This window comes from Sus scrofa, chromosome 4, assembly GCF_054392235.1.
Source record: "Sus scrofa isolate SSC_HxYL_T2T_F1_AM1 chromosome 4, Sscrofa_HxYL_maternal_Yorkshire_Landrace_v2.0, whole genome shotgun sequence".
Classification (NCBI taxonomy): Eukaryota; Metazoa; Chordata; class Mammalia; order Artiodactyla; family Suidae; genus Sus; species Sus scrofa.
The window spans coordinates 88300888-88317773 of NC_139386.1; the positions used below are offsets into that span (position 1 = coordinate 88300888).

A 16886-nucleotide genomic window follows, 5' to 3' on the forward strand; every position below is an offset into this window, starting at 1 on the left:
AATAATATTTTATTTTTTCCAGCTTCCTGTATTGTAAGAATATAGGATAGAAAACGTATAACATACGAAATATGTGTTGACAGTTTATGTTATCAGTAAGGTTTCCAGTTAACAGTAAGCTATTAGTAGTTAATTTTTAGGGAGTTAAAAGTTATATGCAGACTTTTGACAGCACAGGATTTGGACTCCTACCCCATGTGGTTTAAGGGTTAACTGTTTATGGATCTATCTGCCTTTGCTAGATGTGGGAAAGGGCCAGACTGTGTTGCAGGGTGGTATGTACCATTAGCCCATCTTTAAAGATCCTTTTTCTGGAGTTCCCATTGTGGTGCAGCAGAAATAAATCCTAGTATCCATGAGGATGTGGGTTTGATCCCCGGCCTTGCTCAGTGGGTTAGGGATCGGGTGTAGATGGGAGCTGTGGTGTAGGTTGCAGACGCGGCTCGGATCCCACATTGCTGTGACTGTGACGTAGGCCAGCAGCTGCAGCTTTGATTAGAACCCTAGCCTGGGACCCTCCATATGCCACAGGTGTGGCCCTAAAAAGCACACACACACACACCTCCCTTTTTTTTGTTAACACAAGGAAAGCATCTTTTGTATCAGCAAACTTAAACCAAGTTATGCGTGGTAAAAACATAAAATCTCAGTGGTTCACAATAACAAAGGGTTACTTCTTGCCCGTACAACAGGTTAGCTCAGCTTTGTTCCACATCTTCCCCACTCTGGGTTCCAAGCTGAAGACCAACCTGTATTCTATTACAAGTTAATCACTAAAGTGATGTTTCCAATGAGCTTTGATTATACATAACAGCCCATCTCTGGGCACCCCGCCTCCCAGATAATAAGCGTTAATCTAAAATACCTTTGTTTAGCTCACAGGAAACATCCAGGCCAGGTCCACCTGTCATGACTGTAGGGAGGAGGAAATTAACTTCCCCTCTGGAGGCTGAAAGGAAGCAGGAAATGTTTGACGTTACCCCCTCCCCTTTTAGAATAAAGGAAACCCGGTTCTCACTCAGGCAAGATGGTTCCTTGGGATATAGGTCCACCATGTCCTTGGCCTGCTGACTTTCCAAATAAAGTCGCTGCTCCTGCCCCGACAGTTTGTTTCTTCATTTACTGGCCTATTGTGTGGTGAGCAGTACCAGCTTGGACTCAGTAAAACATTTCAGCGCTCCAGCCAGAAGCCTTGCTACTAGTGGCTAGCTGGCCCTGGTTGGGAAATTTTTGGGTAAAGCCCTAGCCAGGAGCACTAGTTTTGAGGATCTTCCCTTCAAAGTTCCTGGAAGTGGCACTGGCTGCCCCAGTGCTTGGCCGCTGAAGAAGACAATGTGGGAGCCAGTGGGCTGCACACAGTAGGGTAAGTCGCTCGGTGTATACAGGCGAAAATTTTCCTCTTTGTTTGGGTTTTTTTCCTCCAGAATAAGCCGGTTTGTTTGGGGTACCCTGTTGGAGCGAGGAAATAGTTGTATTCCCTCTCTGTTTCAGGATTTTCTCTGGAATAAGTCATTTTGTTTTGCGTATGGTACCCTGTTGGAGAGAGGAAAGAGTGGTCGGATTTTACCTGATTTGTGAGCTGATTTGTTTGTTTCTTTGGATCCTAGAGCTTGTGCGCAGTTTGTGTCTGCTTGTCTTGAATTTCTATCTTTAAAGATGGAGGGAGTTCTTGTTGTGGCTCAGCGGTAACAAATCCAACTAGCAGCCCTGAGGATGTAGGTTTTGATTCCTGGCCTCGCTGAGCGGGTTAAACGATTTGGCCTTGCTGTGGCTGTGGTGTAGGTGGGCAGCTGCAGGTGCGATTCAGTGCCTAGCCTGGAAAGTCCATATGCCTCGGATGTGGCCCTAAAAAGAAAATAAATAAATAAATAAATAAATAAATAAAGATGGTGAATGTTTCAACTATCCCTAAGGAAAGTCCTCTGTGGCACATTTTAGAAAAGTGATCTGATTACAGCTAGGAACCCATGGGTGAGAAAAAGATATTTTATTGTAATAATTGCAGGCTATAGTACCTGATTGGATCCCCACAAGGGGAGGGACTAGTCAGGGGACCCTGTGCACCACACACTGCTCTCCTTACCTGTGCAGTTATGTTCTTTATGGTCTCCTGTGTTGTTGGTATATGTAAAACCCCAAGACTAAACTTGAGCATTTGTTTAGGATTTTCTGATGGTCCTTTGGGGTTTTGCTTGTTTGGGACTGTTACTCCATTTACAGCAAAATCAGTTTCATGATATTTAAAACTTTTACTGATGTCAAAGGGAGAAAAGGAAAAGAAAAAAAGAAAAAAAAAAAAGAAAAAAAAAAAAAAAGAGAGAGCTGTCTGTCCGCTCTGTTTGTATCCGAGAGCAGGACATTTCCAGGAAGAAGAGAAAAATTCCACTTGGTTCCTAAAATCAGCAAAAGCTACAAATAGTGTCTTTTCCATAAATATTGGTAAAAAGGATTTAGTCACCTAGACAGGTGACATTTACTTGTCCCAGCTGCCAGAAATGCAATTTGTATCCAACCTCTTTTGTAGCTGATGTACCTGTTGCACCTGATTCATGGCTGAAATTCTGGAAAAGAGCTATGAGTTCTCTGTGTTAGTTTTGGCAATGCCACACATCTATAACAATACAAACTTGTGAAAGAGCTCGATTTAATTGACTGAAAGGAAATTAAGTGCTTATCTAAATGCTAAATATAAAAGAAACTTGCCAGAATGAATTTTGAGTTCGCATGATCTAGGAAATATCAGCTGATGTTAAAGTTAGATAAGCTTGTTGGCTTGGTTTACATGTCTAGAATCATCAATATTAAGTATAATACTGTTATCATACATAGGTTTACTAGAAATCAAATAAGAGCTTATTCCTGTTACAAAGTTTTGTCAGCAGGAAAAATATCAATGCGACAAAGCTTTTAAGTAAATAAAATAGAGCTAAATGAGGTAAGGGTTTTAGGCAAACTCTATAGAAATAATTATGCTTCGGGAGTGTCTATATAAAATAGTATCCTCCAGATTTGTGTTAACTTGAAACTAAAGTTAAATGAAGAGAATTCATTGACTATTTGGGTCATTTCAAATAGGACAAAATATTAGAACACCAATTGTGGGGCAGGTCTAAGTTATTTACTTCTGTCTTAGAAAGGAAGACTAAAGCGTAAGTTGTCAATCAGGAAACGCTGGTGTGACAAGCATTTTACGATTGCTTCTTGATTTTCACTAGAGATCAAGTTTTTGAGGTTAAGAATGGCAAGAGATCTCAAGCAATGAGATCCTGCTGTGTAGCACTGGGAACTCTGTCTGGTCACTTATGATGGAGCTCAGTGTTGCCATGAGCTATGGTGTAGGTCACAGCATGCCTCAGATCCCATGTTGCTGTGGCTGTGGTTGTAGGCTGGTAGTTGCACCTCCCATTCGACCCCTAGCCTGGGAACTTCCATATGCCCTGCGTGCAGCCCTAAAAAGACAAAAATAAATAAGTAAATAAAGGTAAAGTGGTGCAAAACCTGAAATCTGGTTCTCTAAGGGGACAAAGTTTTCTTAAAATATGAACTGCTTTTGGTAATTGAAGTTTCTTTGTTTAAGTGATCTGTATTTGCCATTGATCTTTTTTTTTTTTTTAATCATTGGTTAAAACTTTTTGATACTTTGACAAACTTCCTCAAAATCAAATTTTGGGTGAGATTTATTTGACCTTTAGCTAACTCTGAGGTTTTCCAAAGGATCCCTGGAAAACCTCAATTTGATTTCTCTCCATCTCAGAGAGAGGAATACTAATTGGGCTTATTCTATATGTCGAATTTGGTGGGAGGCATTGTCAAATAAGGGGTGATAAAACTTCATGGATTGTATCATATGGGTAAACAGTGTTAATGTACACATTTTGGAAATTAAATGGAACTCCTAAAATTCTGGTATATTCTGCTAAAAGATATCAGTCCTTGTTTTAGTAATTATCTTTTTTTTTGTTTTTGTTTTTGTTTTTTAATTAATTTATTTTTCTGCTGTTCAGCATGGGGGCCAAGATACACTTACATGTATGCGTTTTTTTTTCCACCCTTCGTTCTGTTACAATATAAGTATCTAGACATAGTTCTCAATGCAACTCAGCAGGATCTCATTGTAAATCCATTCCAAGTTGTATCTGATAACCCCAAGCTCCCAATCCCTCCTACTCCCTCCCTCTTCCCCCAGGCATCCACAAGTCTATTCTCCAGGTCCATGATTTTCTTTTCTGTGGAAATGTTCATTTGTGCTGGATATTAGATTCCAGTTATAAGTGAAATCATATGGCATTTGTCTTTCTCTTTCTGACTTACTTCACTCAGTATGAGGGTCTCTAGTTCCACCCATGTTGCTATAAATGGTATTATGTCATTCTTTTTTAATGGCTGAGTAGTATTCCATTGTGTATATATACCACCTCTTCCGAATCCAATCATCTGTTGATGGACATTTGGGTTGTTTCCATGTCTTGGCTATTGTGAATAGTGCTGCAATGAACATGCGGGTGCATGTGTCTCTTTTAAGTAGAGTTTTGTCCGGATAGATGCCCAAGAGAGGGATTGCAGGGTCATATGAAAGTTAGATGTGTAGATTTCTGAGGTATCTCCAAACTGTTCTCCATAGTGGCTGTACCAGTTTACATTCCCACCAGCAGTGCAGGAGGGTTCCCTTTTCTCTACACCCCCTCTAGCACTTGTTATTAGTGGACTTATTAATGATGGTCATTCTGACTGGTGTGAGATGGTATCTCATGGTAGTTTTGATTTGCATTTCTCTTATAATCAGCGATGTTGAGCATTTTTTCATGTGTTTGCTGGCCATCTGTATATCTTCCTTGGAGAACAGTCTATTCAAGTCTTTAGCCCATTTTTCCATTGGGTGATTGGCTTTTTTGCTGTTGAGCTGTATAAGTTGTTTATATATTCTAGAGATTACGCCCTTGTCAGTTGCATCATTTGAAACTATTTTATCCCATTCTGTAAGTTGTCTTTTTGGTTTCCTTTGCTGTGCAAAAGCTTTTCAGTTGATTAGGTCCCATGGGTTTATTTTTGCTCTTATTTCTGTTGCTTTGGGAGACTGACCTGAGAAAATATTCATGATGTTGATGTCAGAGAGTGTTTTGCCTATGTTTTCTTCTAGGAGTTTGATGGTGTCCTGTCGTATATTTAAGTCTTTAAGCCATTTTGAGTTTATTTTTGTGCATGGTGTGAGGGTGTGTTCTAGTTTCATTGCTTTGCATGCAGCTGTCCAGGTTTCCCAGCAATGCTTGCTGAATAGACTTTCCTTTTCCCATTTGATGTTCTTGCCTCCCTTGTCAAAGATTAATTGACCATAGGTGTCAGGGTTTATTTCTGGATTCTCTATTCTGTTCCATTGGTCTGTCTGTCTGTTTTGATACCAGTACCATGCTGTTTTGATGACTGTGGCTTTGTAGTATTTCTTGAAGTCTGGGAGAGTTATGCCTCCTGCTTGGTTTTTGTTTCTCAGGATTGCTTTGGCGATTCTGGGTCTTTTGCTGTTCCATATAAATGTTTGGATTGTTTGTTCTAGTTCTGTGAAAACTGTCATGGGTAATTTGATAGGGATTGCATTGAATCTGTAGATTGCTTTGGGTAGTATGGCCGTTTTTACAATATTGATTTTCCCAATCCATGAACATGGAATATCTTTCCATTTCTTTACATCTTCTTTAATTTCTTTGATTAAAGTTTTATAGTTCTCGGCATATAGGTCCTTTACCTCCTTGGTCAGGTGTATTCCCAGGTATTTGATTTTTTGAGGTGCAATTTTAAAAGGTATTATATTTTTGTATTTCTTTTCTAATATTTCATTGTTGGTATATAGAAATGAAACTGATTTCTGAATGTTAATCTTACAGCCTGCTACTTTGCTGAATTTATGAATCAGTTCAAGTAGTTTTTGGGTTGAGTCCTTAGGGTTTTCTGTGTATAGTATCATGTCATCTGCATACAGTGACAGTTTGATCTCTTCTCTTCCTATTTGGATGCCTTTTATTTCTTTTGTTGGTCTAATCACTGTGGCTAGGACTTCCAAAACTATGTTGAATAGCAGTGGTGAGAGTGGGCATCCCTGTCTTGTTCCAAATTTGAGTGAGAAGGCTTTCAGTTTTTCTCCATTGAGTATTATATTTGCTGTGGGTTTGTCATAAATGGCTTTGATTATGTTCAGGAATGTTCCCTCTATACCCACTGGTGAGAGTCTTGATCATGAATGGATGTTGGACTTTGTCAAGTACTTTTTCTGCATCTATTGAGATGATCATATGGTTTTTGACTTTTCTTTTGTTAATGTGGTGTATGACATTGATAGATTTGCGTATGTTGAACCATCCTTGTGAACCCGGGATGAACCCTACCTGGTCATGGTGTATGATCTTTTTGATTTGTTGGATTCGGTTGGCTAAAATTTTGTTGAGAACTTTTGTGTCTATATTCATCAAAGAAATTGGCGGATAGTTTTCTTTTTTGGTGGTATCTTTGTCTGGTTTTGGAATTAGGGTGATGGTGGCATCACAGAATGTCTTGGGAGTGTTCCTTCTTCTTCAACCTTTTGAAAAAGTTTAAGGAGGATGGGCACCAGTTCCTCTTTATATGGTTGGTAGAATTCGCCTGTGAAGCCATCTGGTCCTGGACTTTTATTTGTAGGGAGTGTTTTTATGACCTCTTCAATTTCATTTCTAGTGATCGGTCTGTTCAGTTGGTCTGTTTCTTCTTGATTCAGTTTTGGCAGGCTGTAAGATTCTAGGAAACTGTCCATTTCTTCCAGATTGTCAAACTTGTTGGCATATTGTTGTTCATAGTATTCTCTTATGGTTTTTTTATTTCTGCAGTATCCATTGTGATTTCTCCTTTTTCATTTCTAATTTTGTTTATTTGGGTTCTTTCTCTCCTCTTCTTGGTGAGTCTAGCCAGGGGTTTGTCAATTTTGTTTACCTTTTCAAAGAACCAGCTCTTGGTTTTATTAATTTTCTCTATTGTTTTTTGAGTCTCTATTTTATTGATTTCCTCTTTGATCTATTTTTTAATTTCCTTCTTGATTTCCTCATTGACCCATTGGTTTTTTAGTAGCATGTTGTTTAGTCTCCATGTAGTAGGTTTTTTCTCATTTCTTTTCCTGTGGTTGATTTCTAGTTTCACGCCATTGTGGTCAGAGGAGATACTTGAAATAACTTCTATGCTTCTAAATTTGTTGAGGTTAGCTTTGTGTCCCAATATGTGGTTGATTCTTGAGAATGTTCCATGAGCATTTGAGAAGAATGTGTATTCTGATTTTTTTGGATGTAGTGTCCTGAAGATATCAGTTAAGTCTAACTTTTCTATTGTTTCCTTTAGGATCTCTGTTGCTTTATTGGTTTTCTGTCTAGAGGATCTGTCCATTGATGTGAGGGGGGTATTAAAGTCTCCTACTATGTTTGTATTCCCATCAATTTCTCCCTTTATGTCTGTTAATATTTGTTGTATGTATCTGGGTGCTCCTGTATTTGGGGCATATATGTTGACAATAGTAACATCCTCTCTTTGGGTGGATCCCTTAATCATTAAATAGTGTTCTTCTTTGTCTTTCTTTATGTCTTTTGTTTTAAAGTCAATTTTGTCTGATATGAGTATTGCAACTCCTGCTTTTCTGTCATGTCTATTGGCATGAAATATTTTTTCTCACCCCTTCACTTCCAATCTATATGTGTCCTTTGTCCTAAGGTGGGTTTCTTGTAGGCAGCAGATTGAAGGTTTTTGCTTTTTTATCCACTCAGCCACTCTGTGTCTTTTGATTGGAGCATTCAGTCCATTGACATTTAAGGTGATAATTGATAGGTGATTATTTATTGCCATTTTAAACTTTGTGTTCCAGTTGATTCTATGATTCTCCATTCTTCCTTTCTTTTTTTGGTTGGATGGTCTCCAAATATTTTCTGCTTTGAGTGGTTTTTTTTTTTTTTTCATTTTTTGCAAATGCAATGTTTGGTTTTGATTTGTGGTTGCCCTGTTTTTAAAGAATGCTAACCCCTTCCTATAATTATATGTTTTAGCCTGATGGTCCTATAGGCAAACACTTCATTATTATACTAAAATTAAGAAGAGAAACAAAGGAAAAAAATAAAGAAATAAAAGAAAAAATTTTTAAAAAGAGAATTTATTTCCTCACATCCCTTTCCCACATTTTATGATTTTGATGACTCTTTTTAATTTTATTTTGTTTTAAACATGTTCATGATTAAATCTGTATGCTGGCTTATCTGAGTGACTGCTCCCTGATTGTGGCTTCCTTAATCCTTCTTTTTGGTTTAGAGAAGCCCTTTCAATATTTCTTTTAGCCTGGATTTTGTATTGCTGTATTCTTTTAGCTTTTATTTGTTGGAAGAAATTTTTATTTCCCCTTCTATTTTAAATGATATTCTTGCTGGATAGAGTATTCTAGGTTGCATATTTTTTTCCTTTTAGCACTTTAAATATCTCTTGCCATTCCCTCCTGGCCTGTAGTGTTTCTGAAGAGAAATCAGCTGATAACCTTATGGGGGTTCCCTTATAGGTAACATTTTGCTTTTCTCTTGCTGCCTTTAGGATCCTCTCTTTATCATTAACTTTTGCCATTTTTATTATAATGTGTCTTGGTGTGGGTCTATTTGGGTTCAACTTGTTTGGGGCCCTCTGTGATTCCTGTATCTTGAAATCAGTATCCTTTAGATTTGAGAAGTTTCCAGTGATAATTTCTTCAAATATATTTTCCATCCCCTTATCTTTTTCTGCTCCTTCTGGAATTCCTATTCTGTGTAGATTGGCCCATTTTATTTTATTCCGTAGGTCTCTTATATTGCTTTCATGTTTTTTCCTTTGGTTTTCTGTCTGTTGTCCTGTTTGGGTAATTTCCATTATTCTATCTTCCACATCACTAATTTGTTCTTCTGCATTATTCATTCTGGTTTTTACTGCCCTTAGCTCAGTTTGTATCTCTGCAAGTGAATTTTCTAGTGTTTGTTGGCTCATCCTTATATTTTCTAGTTCCTTTCTGAGGGCATCTGCATTACTGTTCATATCTTCTCTTAATTCCTTCATATCTTCTAAATTCCTTCAGTATTTTCACTATTTCCCTTTTGAACTCCAAGTCTGTCAGATTGCAGAGGTCTGTTTCATTGTTGACTGCTTTAGGTGAGATCTCCTGCTGGTTTAACTAGGGGTGGTTTCTCAGCTTCTTCATCTTGCTTGTTGTTTTTTTTTTTTTCTTGGTGGAGTTGTACTCCCCGTGGCCAGGCAGGGATTGCCTTGGCACTGCTATGGAATGTTTCCTGGGGGCTGGCTGTTGTTGGTTGTCTTCTTTGAGGCAGCGTGAGTTTTCTTGGGGGTGGGCGGGGCTGACAGGGTCTCTCTGAAGCAAAGGAGGACTTCCTGAGGGAGACAGGACTGGGAGGTCCGCAATGCGATGGAAGCAGATTTCACGCGGCTGAGCAGAGCTTGCTCTGGTGTTACTGGCTGGTGGGGCTTTTCTAGGGGGCTGGCCGTGCTGGTCAGCTGTTCCACGGGAGTGCAGCACCCCCAAGGGCGGGAGCAGCCAGTTGGGCCACTGAGAATCCAAGGGGCTCTTCCCAAGGGCAGCAGGGATTGGCAGGATCACACCGCAATGAGGCAGATTTGCACAGCCAGGCCAAGCTTGTACTAGCTTTTCTGGGCTGCGGGCCTTTTCCCCGGGGGCTGGTGGTGCTGGGTGCTGCTCTGCGGGGGTGTAGCCCCTCCAGAGGGCAGGCAGGCCAGGGCAGGGAAAGCCCTTGCAGTGGTGGGCTTCCTGCAAATGGTGAGGCCAGCCCTCCAGGGTGGCAGGCAGCCTCAGGTCCGGCTCGCACGGCAGGGGGAGGCAGGATGCACTGGGAAGCACAGCTTTCTGATAGCTGGTGGGCAAGTGAGCTCGCTGTGATGTGAGGAGTATTCTATGGTGGCCCACCCCTCCTCCTCTTCCCTCCCCAACACTGGTGCCTTGTCTCTCCTGCAGATCCAGCTCTTCTCCCAGGTTCCCTCTGATGTGGCTTTCCACCCCCTAGCCCTTAGCATATTGCTCTGGTGCACCTGCAATGCTCAGCTTCCTAGTCTCCCAGGCAGTCTCTGCCCTGACAACTGGACAGACTGGTTCCTGGTCCCCCAAGCAGTCTCAGCACCGCCCACCCCAGCCCGTTTCCAGGGACTAAACTCTGGAGCCGAGGTCTCGGTGCCCAGCCCCCACCCAAGCATCTCGGTTTTTGGTGACTGTGCCAGTAAGTAGTTCGGATGATCTGTTCAGTTCTCACTCTGCTCTTCAGAACTCAGACTTACTTCTGTGCTCTTCTCTGCATCTGGAGATTCCTCTGATTCGGCTGATCTTTCTGTTGAGTAGGTGACTTTCTAGGGTGTGGGATCCCTTTCTCCTCCACAGTTCTTTTTTGGGGGCACCCGTCCAGCCCGGATTCCCCTTCTCTCACTCTCCTCTTTTCTCTTGTTTTACCCAGTTATGTCACGAGATTCTTGCTGTTATTGGAGTTAGGTTCTTCTGCCAGTGATTAATTGCTGTTCTGTGCAAGTCGTTTAACCTGTAGATGTGTTTTGTTGTTGTTGTTGTTGTGTTTGTGGGAGAGGGCGAGCGTGTCCCCCTACTCTTCTACCATCTTGCCTTTCTGTCTCACCAGTAATTATCTTAAATTGTTGTATGTCACAGCAGTAACCAAGTTTCTTTTCAATTGCATTGTAATCCCAGTTGGTTGATACCAAAGCAAAATGGTTAGTGATGATCAATTGCTATTTAGTTTTAGAGTAGCTTTTGAATGACTGTATAGCTATTTTGTGAAGAAGTGGGGAAGAATGATGAATCCTTCATGTATAAGCACTATTTTTTTTTTTTTTTTTTTTTTTTTTGCTTTTGGCCTTTTCTAAGGCTGCTCCCATGGCATATGGAGGTTCCCAGGCTAGGGGTCTAATCAGAGCTGTAGCCGCCAGCCTACACCAGAGCCACAGCAACGCGGGATCCGAGCCATGTCTGCAACCTACACCACAGCTCACGGCAACACAGGATCCTTAACCCACTGAGCAAGACCTCATGGTTCCTAATCAGATTCGTTAACCACTGCGCCACAACAGGAACTCCTATATAAGCACTATTACATCAAGAAAAGTAAGAAAAGGAAGGAATGAAATTGAGAATATGTTGCTTCAAACTCTGACTTCTCCACCAAGCTGGCTATCCCAGCTGCTCCAGCCGTTGTGCCAATATAATCACCCTTTCCACCACCTTCCATTCTTTTCTAGCCCTAATTGCTGACACCGGGGCTCAGGACTGCCTCTCCTTCTAGGGATCAATTAGAAAATCCTGTGGTAGGGAGTTCCGGGGCTCAGGACTGCCTCTCCTTCTAGGGATCAATTAGAAAATCCTGTGATAGGGAGTTCCCATCATGGCTCAGTGGTTAATGAACCCAAATAGCATTCATGATGACGCGGGTTCGATCCCTGGCCTTGCTCAGTGGGTTAAGGATCCAGCATTGCCATGAGCTTTGGTGTAGGTTGCAGATGTGGCTCCTATCCAGCGTTGCTGTGACTGTGGCATATGCCGGCGGCTATAGCTCCTATAGGACCCTAGCCCGGGAACCTCCACATGCTGTGGGTGCAGCCTTAAAAAGACATAAAAGAAAAAGAAAATCCTGTGTTAGTTTCCAGGGCACAGGGGACTTGGTCTGATACTACCATCTAAGATCCAATAGGGCACCCAGTTTGGGCAGGAGCCACTCTCAGGGCAGGGCAATTTCCATTGTTATTATCTCATATAGGGGCTGAATGAAAATGGCCAGCAGGGCTTCTCAGACTTCTTAATTGGAAAGCTCACAGCCCTCCTTTATAGGGAAGATCCCCAATACCTAAAGCCCATGTGGCAGCACCTATAACTGAACCAAACTGGGACCCCAATAAGGGAGGGAGGCCAGTGTTAGAGCACTACTAATTAGTGCATCTTGGCAGGGCTTTGAAAAGGGGAACTGAAGCAAAAGAGTTTTGAACAAAATTCAAGAAATTTGGCAGAAAACAAACAAACAAAAAACCCAAAACAAAAACAAACCCACCTGAAAACCCCAGGAAAGGAGACAGTGCTCTTTCCCTCCAACCCCTGAGGGCTATGAAAAGGTAAGACCATAGTGTGTGGTCATGGCACTCAAGGAAGGCCAAAAACACATGGCCAATACCAGTCCCATTAAAAAGGAAATTTGGGAAGGGGAGGAAGTGGATGGACTGGGAATTTGGCATTAATAGAAGCAAAAAATTGCCTTTGGAATGGAGAAGCAATGAGATCCTGCTGTGTAGCACTGGGAACTATATCTAGTCACTTATGATGGAGCATGAGAATGTGAGAAAAACAACGTACACATGCGTGACCAAGTTGCTGTACAGTAGAAAACTGACAGAACGCTGTAAACCAGCTATAATGGGAAAAAAAAAAACTTAAAAAAAAGGGACTTTGGGGAGTTCCCATCGTGGCGCAGTGGTTAATGAATCTGACTAGGAACCATGAGGTTGTGGGTTTGATCCCTGGCCTTGCTCAGTGGGTTAAGGATCTGACGTTGCCGGAGCTGTGGTATAGGTTGCAGACGTGGCTTGGATCCTGCATTGCTGTGGCTCTGGTGTAGGCTGGCGGCTACAGCTCCAATTAGACCGCTAGCCTGGGAACCTCCATATGCCACGGGAGCAGCCCTAGAAAAGGCAAAAAGACAAAAAAAAAGGGGGGGGTGGAAACTTTGGGACATCTAATCTAGAACAATCTTCTGAGGCAAGAGGATCACTTCTCCCACAAATTGAAGTGTCAAAATACCAGCCAGTGTATTCCTTGTGTCTGCCCCTCCAGGACATGTATAAAATGAGTGGTACCAGTACTGTCCCTATGGGTCAAGTGGCAAGGTGGTCACCTTTGCTCCAGTCAGATGTTACAACTGAAGTAAAGTCTGTTGAAATGTACCATGAAGCTTTGAGAAAAGCTCTTCCTGGGGAAAATGTGGGCTTCATTGTCAAGAATGTGTCTGTCAAAGATGTTCATCCTGGCAGTGTGGCTGGCGACAGTAAAAATGACTCACTGTTGAAGGCAGCTGTCTTCACAGGTCAAGTGATTATATTGAGCCATCCAGGTCAGATCAGTGCTGGATATGCACCTGTGCTGGATTATCACAGAGCTCATTATTTGCAGGTCTCTTGGGCTGAAGGAGAAGATTGATCATTATTCTAGGGAAAAGATGCAAGTCCCCAAATTCTTGGAATCTGGTTATGGTACTGGGGTTGGTATGGTTCCTGGCAAGCCCATGTATGTTGAGAGCTTCTCTGACTATCCTCTTCTGAGCCATTTTGCTGTTTGTGACATTAGATTGATGGTTGCCATGGGTCTCATCAAAGCGGTGGACAAGGAGGCAGCTGGAGCTGGCAAGGTCGTCAAGTCTGCCCAGAAAGCTTAGAAGGTTAAATGAATATTACCCCAATCCCCCCCAATCCCCCCCCTTTTTTTGGCTTCATGGTTTTCTTGTTTCTAGTTGTGATTTTTTTCTTTTCACCTAGAGAATTTCCTTTAGCATTTGTTGTAAAGCTGGTTTTGTGGTGCTGAATTCTCTTTGCTTTTGTTTGTCTATAAAGCTCTTGATTCCTCCATCAAAGCTGAACAAGAGCCTGGCTGGCTGGAGTAGTCTTGTTTGTAGGTTTTTCACTCTCATCATTTTAAACTTATCATGCCATTCCCTTCTGGCCTGCAGATTCCTTATGAGGATTCCTTTGTATTGTTATTTGTTGCTTTTCCCTTGTTGCTTTTAATATTTTCTCATAGTTTTCTTATATTGTCTTTAATTTTGTTCAACTTGATTCATACATGTCAGCATGTTCCTCTTTGGGTTTGTCTGGTAGGGGACTCACTGTGATTCCTGGACTTGAGTGTTTCCTTTCCCATGTTAGGGAAGTTTTTGGCCATTATCTCTTCAAATATTTTCTCTGGTCCTTTCTCTCTCATCATGCAAATGTTGGTGAGTTTAATATTGTCCCAGAGGACTTTTAGACTGTTCTAATTTATTTTATTTCTTTTTTCTTTATTCTGTTCCATGGCAGTGAATTTCCACCAATCTGTTTTCCAGCTTGCTTATTTGCTCTTCTGCCTCATTTATTTTTCTATTGATTCCTTTCAGTGTATTTTTCATTTCAGTTATGGGGCCTGATATATTAATCCCACACTAGGAGTCTGGGCAAAATTTGACTGAAAATGCAGCTCTTGTAATTCATATAAAAGTCTGTGAGATCTGTTGGCACCTTTTGTACCTCTGTATGGAGGCTCCTGATGAGAGTGTGGAAACTCATGGGTCAGAAATCTTTCTCTTTCCAGACTGAGAGAAGTTGGAGACAATTTACCATAGCAAATTAAGGGAAAGTAGCATGAAAATCCATCTAGACCTTCAGAAGAGCAATAAGATCGATGGGAAGAAAAGAGGAAGAAGAAAGTGATATTGGGGTAGTCTATGGAGCCACCAAAGTGAATGTTACAATTTCTAAATGCATTTTGATGGTTCTGACCTTGATTAGTATGCCATGGCTGGTAGACAACCAGCATTGTCCTCTCTGATCTTGCCAGGGGCCACCCAGCAAGAGAAACAGAACTCCACAGTTTTTCTTCTTTCCTTCATGAAGGGAGAAGTATCCATCCAGACTTGCACCCTTGTTCTCTTGGAAAGGCATTCCTCATGATGTCTAGAAGCTGTTGTAGAGTAGGTACAAGTGCAGGTCTTGTACAAGTGTCTTGGCAAATAGGCCAATGAGTTGAGGCAACTAAAGGCCACCAGCTATGGTGTCTCAGTTCTAGAACAGAAAGGTGACCAGCTTGAACTGAGTTCTAAGTGGCTCTGATCACCAGATGCCAATGGAAATGACCCAAGGACAAACTACCTGACCCATTGAGTTCATTTCTTCTCTATGTCCTTTGTTGGAAGGCAGGAAAAAACTAAGTGGTTGTGAGGTGATAGATCTACTCAATAAAATTAGTCAGAGATAATCTAACATGAATAATTACAATCAATAATTTGTCTCCTCCTGGAATTCCTACTGTATGAATAATGACACATCCATTTCTAGCATCCAGATCTCTTAACACATAATTTTTTCATTACTTTACTCCCTCCATGCCTTCTGGAGGTTTCCTTAACCCACCCTTCTAGCTCACTAATTCTGGGAAAGGGCCTGACTTAGTCCAGTTTCCCCTGAGAGCAAAGCCTGAGTTCAAGGTGCCAGTCTTACGAAGTGATTATCAAGAAGCTAAAGTGATGAATAAACAGAAAGGGATAGTGAAAAGGTCAGTAAATCTGTTATTGAGTTGGTTGCTGCTGTGGAACACCAGGGCTCAATGCCACTGGGGACTCTCTGAGAAACTATGTAGAATGTGCCTCAGAATTGTCTCATTGAAGGGATAAACAACCAGGGCATTTATTCACCAGCTTATATCCCATACATGTTCTACTGGTTAATGGTTGTTTCTGGGGGTGTAAACTCCCCCATACTTACCAGCTGCGCACACATAGGTGGCCAGGCATCATCCCGAGGCAAAAAAGGAGACTGTAGCATTCATTCAAGTGGGAGCAGATGCACCTACATGGACCGGTCAATCACAGCGGCACTGAAATCAGGTGACCAAAAGAAAGAGATGGTAGGGACCACAAGTGTTTGCCCAACTTTAGTCCCCAAGGTTGAGAGCCTACAAGGCTGCTCTACCACAAGGAGTTCCTGAACTCCAAGCAGTCTCTTTATACCTCAGCCTCAAGTTCTGCCCCTCTTCTGTCTTCTTTCCTGATTGTACTCACTCAGCCTCAAGGGTGTGCAGAGAGGAGGGTTCAGCTAGGGTCCCTCTCATTATTTCCTCTGGCTAGGTGCTTTACTTCTTGGAGCTTATTCCTGTAGTATTGAGCATCTTCTTTTCTCTTTATCAATAGCAATTTTCCCAAGGAAATACAATGAAGAGAAAAGAACACAAATGAAAGTCTTTTCCCAACCTGAGGGTCCTTCCAGAATCCACTCTTTTCCTTCAAATCATCCAGTGGCCAGTTCTGAAGATTCTATTCATTTAGCATTTCTCAACCTGCCCTCCTCCTCTGCATTCTCCTTGCTATTTTGGTATTGTTCCATGGCATAGAGACCTGAGGCCTCAACTGCTAACCCCAGTTTGGAGTGAAACTAGGGTTGTTTTCTGTCCACTGGTAGCTCCTGAGGCCATCTCCATGCAGAAATAGGTGCAGTGGCTTCTGCTAGGTAACTGTGTACATTAGGCATTAAAACCTTCATAAAAGTTTGTCACTTTTACCCTCACACCCATTGGCTGGCTTTCCAAGCAAATATGTCTGCACTGAACTGCCAAGAAAAAAATATTTTGCACTCCAGAAACATCTCTGACAGTTAATAAATTTCAAAACCTCTCCTAAAATAAAAAAAATAAAATTTAACAAAGTAATAATATTCTTCACCTTTGACTCAAGCCAAACCATCAGATCTACACTTGGTTTGTACCATCTTGCTTTCTTCTGGAATTCTTTTGCAAATTATATTATTCCACTGAACACTGTTGTAGGAAATTATTAGAAACAGTATTGGGTCTCATTTTTGCACTCACTCGTAGGATGTTGTGATCATTACATCATAAATTTCTTATTGATTAGAATCCGCTACAGAATTTTCTCTCAACTCTTCTTACTCGGAGGTTTTTGCTACTCATGCACAACAAATTTGCTATAGATGGACAATGAACTTGTGCTCCCCTCTTTGCAATGGTTAGTAGCAAGCTGAAAGTCAAACTCATGATGCAGGTCAAGCAACCATATAAAACTGTTCTAAGGAGATTTGTGAAACATTTTTTTCCCGTTATT

At 41.4% G+C, this 16886-nt stretch overlaps 1 protein-coding gene and 1 pseudogene across 3 annotated transcripts in view; both read left to right on the forward strand.

The window, feature by feature from the left end:
* The first annotated feature begins 998 nt into the window (after positions 1–998).
* The window catches only part of ILDR2 (immunoglobulin like domain containing receptor 2), a 170909-nt gene continuing 155021 nt past the window's right edge, over positions 999–16886 (forward strand). For all 3 annotated transcript variants that reach the window (XM_085022524.1, XM_085022529.1, XM_085022533.1), the window contains exon 1: positions 999–1363. The gene's annotated coding sequence lies outside the window, so the exon portion shown is untranslated. The remainder of the gene's footprint in view (positions 1364–16886) is intronic.
* LOC146403920 (elongation factor 1-alpha 1 pseudogene) lies at positions 9434–13457 on the forward strand (annotated as a pseudogene).